Genomic DNA, 4,254 nt, shown 5'->3' on the forward strand with positions numbered 1-4,254 from the left:
AAGATGAAGATGAAGATGAAGATGACAGAGCCGACAAGAAGAAGAAAATTGAGAAGAAAAAGAGGAACAAGCAGACAAGGAAGAAGAGGAAGATGAAGGCGAAGAGGATGAAGAAGCCCATGAAAAAGAAAATGATGAAGATGATGGACGAAGTAGGTGATGAAGGAGAAGAAAATGGAGACAAAGAAGGAAGATGAAGAAAAAAAAGATGATGAAGACGAAGATCAAGAAGATGGAGAAGAAGACAAAGACATTGAGGAGGACGAAGGTGAAAACAAAAACGAAGAGGAAGATGAGGAGGAAGAGGAAGATGAGATGAAGACGAGAAAATTAAGATGGAAGAGGAGGAGGAGGAAACAAGGAAGAAGAAGATGACGAAGAAGACGATGATGATGATGAAGAAGATGATGAAGATGACCATGAAAAATCCAAAACGAAGACGGAAGAGGAGGAGAAAAGAAGAAGATGATGAAGATGAAGAAAATGGAGAAGACGAAGATAAAAAAAAAGACGAAGAGGAAGATGAAGATGAAGAAGGCAAGAAGAAGATGAGGATGAAGAGGAAAAAGACAAAATGAAGATGCTCAAAATTTCAAATTTTGGGGTTTTGGAGAAATTTCACACACAGGTTCCAGCACGGGGGTGATGAGGGGAATAAAGGACCCAAAAATTCAAATTTTGGGTTTTTTTGGTGGAACTTCACCCACAGGTTCCATCACAAGGGTGATGAGGGGATAAAATAACTCAAAATTTCAAATTTTGGGGTTTTGGAGAAATTTCACACACAGGTTCCAGCACGGGGGTGATGAGGGGAATAAAGGACCCAAAAATTCAAATTTTGGGTTTTTTTGGTGGAACTTCACCCACAGGTTCCATCACAAGGGTGATGAGGGGATAAAATAACTCAAAATTTCAAATTTTGGGGTTTTGGAGAAATTTCACACACAGGTTCCAGCACGGGGGTGATGAGGGGAATAAAGGACCCAAAAATTCAAATTTTGGGTTTTTTTGGTGGAACTTCACCCACAGGTTCCATCACAAGGGTGATGAGGGGATAAAATAACTCAAAATTTCAAATTTTGGGGTTTTGGAGAAATTTCACACACAGGTTCCAGCACGGGGGTGATGAGGGGAATAAAGGACCCAAAAATTCAAATTTTGGGTTTTTTTGGTGGAACTTCACCCACAGGTTCCATCACAAGGGTGATGAGGGGATAAAATAACTCAAAATTTCAAATTTTGGGGTTTTGGAGAAATTTCACCCACGGGTTCCAGCACGGGGGTGATGAGGGGATAAAAGGACCCAAAAATTCAAATTTTGGGTTTTTTGGAGAAATTTCACACACAGGTTCCAGCATTTGGGGGTGATGAGGGGAAAAAAGGACCCAAAATTTGAAATTTTGGGTTTTTTGGAGAAATTTCACCCACAGCTTCCAGCACGGGGGTGATGAGGGGATAAAAGGACCCAAAAATTGAAATTTTGGGTTTTTTGGAGGAATTTCACGCACGGGCTCCAGCACGGGGGTGACGAGGAGCCCCGCCCCCCACAGGAACTGCGCGTCCACGTCCCACGTGGCCTCATCGGCGTAGAACCTGCGGGGAATTCATTAATTAATTAGTGAGTTAACTCGGCTAATTAGGCTGAACTTAAGGCTTCAAGATGAAGATCCAAGTCAAGCTTAAGATCTGAGTCAAGATCAAGGTCCAGATCAAGGTCCAAGTCAAGCTCAAGGTCCCAGTCAAGATCATGATCAAGATCCAAGTCCAGCTTAAGGTCCCAGTCAAGTTTAAGGTCTAAGTCAAGATCCAAGTCAAGGTCTAAGTAAGGATCAAGATTCAAGTCAAGCTTAAGGTCCAAGTCAAGCTTAAGGTCCAAGTCAAGTTTAAGGTCCAAGTCAAGATCCAAGTCAAGGTCTAAGTAAGGATCAAGATTCAAGTCAAGCTTAAGGTCCAAGTCAAGCTTAAGGTCCAAGTCAAGTTTAAGGTCCAAGTCAAGATCCAAGTCAAGGTCTAAGTAAGGATCAAGATTCAAGTCAAGCTTAAGGTCCAAGTCAAGCTTAAGGTCCAAGTCAAGTTTAAGGTCCAAGTCAAGATCCAAGTCAAGGTCTAAGTAAGGATCAAGATTCAAGTCAAGCTTAAGGTCCAAGTCAAGCTTAAGGTCCAAGTCAAGTTTAAGGTCCAAGTCAAGATCCAAGTCAAGGTCTAAGTAAGGGTCAAGATCCAAGTCAAGCTTGAGGTCCAAGTCAAGATCATGATCAAATCCAAGTCAAGATCCAAGATCAAGATCAAGATCTAAGTCAAGGTCCAAGTCAAGGTCCAATTCAGGCTTAAAGTCCAAGTCAAGATCATGGTCAAGATCCAAGTCGAGGTCAGGACCCAAACCAAGGACAAGACCTGAGCCAAGATCAGGACCCAAATCAAGGCCAAGGACAAGACCCAAGCCAAGACCAAGACCCAAATCCAAATGAAGATTAAGATCCAGGTTAAGATCCAAGTCAAGCTTAAGTTCCAAGTCAAGGACCAATTCAGGCGTAAAGTCTGGGTTAAGATCATGGTCAAGATCCAAGTCAAGATCAGGACCCAAATCAAGGACAAGACCTAAGCCAAGATCAAGACCAAGATCAAATCAAGGTCAAGATCCAAATCCAAATCAAGCTTAAGATCCAAGTCAAGCTTCAAGATCGAGGCTGATATCTGAGTCAAGGCCAAGACCAAATCAAGGTCTAAGACAAGATCAAGATCCACATCCAAATCAAGATCCATGTCAAGGTCCAAGTCAAGCTTAAGGTCCATGTCAAGACAGGACTCAAATCAAGGTCCAAGTCAATATCAGGATCAAGGTCAAGCTCAAGATCAAGATTAAGATACAAGTCAAGGTCAGGTTCAAGATCTAAGTCAAGACCAGGACCAAAATCAAGGCCAAGGTCAAGACCCAAGCCAAGATCAACATCAAGATCTAAATCAAGGCCCAAGTCAAGAACAAGACCCAGATCAAGGTCAAGCTGGAAATCAAGATCAAGCTCAAAATCAAGATTAAGATACAAGTCAAGGTCCAAGTCAAGTTTAAAGTCTAAGTCAAGACCAAGGTGAAGACCCAAGCCAAGGAAAAGCTCAAAATCAAGACCGAGATATAAGTCAAGGTGCAAGGCAAGCTCAGGATGCAAATCAAGGCCAAGATCAAGACCAAGACCAAATCAAGGTCCAAGTCAAGATCAGTATCAAGGTCAAGGTCAAGGTCCAAGTCAATATCAAGATCCAAGTCAAGCTTAAGGTCCAAGTCAAGATCAGGACTCAAATCAAGGTCAAAATCAAGATCAAGACCAAGTCAAGATTAAGGCCCAAATCAAAGTCAAGCTTAACACTCCCAGGTGTCCCCAGGTGTCCGCCCAGGTTCACTGAGGTGTGTCCCACCATTCCCAGGTGTGCCCAGGTGTGCCCAGGTGTGCCCAGGTGTGCCCAGGTGCCCCCAGGTGTCCCCAGGTGTCCCCAGGTGTGCCCAGGTGCCCCCAGGTGCCCCCAGCTGTGCCCAGGTGTCCCCAGGTGCCCCCAGCTGTGCCCAGATGTGTCCCAGGTGTGCCCAGGTGTGCTCAGCTATGCCCAGGTGTGTGCCCAGGTGCGCCCAGGTGCCCCCAGGTGTGCCCAGCTGTGTCCCAGTGCCCCCAGGTGTCCCCAGGTGTGCCCAGGTGCCCCCAGGCGCCCCCAGGTGCCCCCAGGCGCCCCCAGGTGTATCCCAGGTGTGTCCCAGGTGTGCCCAGGTGCCCCCAGGTGCCCCCAGGTGCCCCCAGGCGCGCCCAGTCTCTCACTCGAGCAGCAGGGGCCGCGCCACGCCGTGCCCGCGGGCGCGGGCGCGCTGCAGCAGCGAGTACAGGTGTGGCAGCAGCCGGTACCGCGTGCCCAGGTGTGTGCCCAGGTGTGTGCCCAGGTGTGTGCCCAGGTGTGTGCCCAGGTGTGTGCCCAGGTGTGTGCCCAGGTGTGTGCCCAGGTGTGCCCAGGTGTGTCCCAGGTGCCCCCAGGTGTGTGCCCAGGTGTGCCCAGGTGCCCCGTACCCAGCACGGTGAGCGTGGCGATCTGGTGGTGCGTGTCGTCGGCGTACAGCTGGCAGAAGTAGCCGCCCTCGTCCTCCAGGCGGGCGCGCGCCAGGCGCAGCCGCAGCCGGCGCCGGCTGAACTCGGCCAGCTCGAAGCGCTCGTCCTTCAGGGCTGGGGACAGGGGACAGGGGGACACACACCGGCTGACCACGCGGCCACACTGCCG

At 48.3% G+C, this 4,254-nt stretch overlaps 1 pseudogene; it reads left to right on the top strand.

Moving 5' to 3' along the window:
• The first annotated feature begins 92 nt into the window (after positions 1-92).
• LOC120497800 lies at positions 93-3,090 on the top strand (annotated as a pseudogene).
• Positions 3,091-4,254: the final 1,164 nt, after the last annotated feature.

Source organism: Passer montanus, unplaced genomic scaffold, assembly GCF_014805655.1.
Source record: "Passer montanus isolate IOZ18808 unplaced genomic scaffold, ASM1480565v1 scaffold1384, whole genome shotgun sequence".
Classification (NCBI taxonomy): Eukaryota; Metazoa; Chordata; class Aves; order Passeriformes; family Passeridae; genus Passer; species Passer montanus.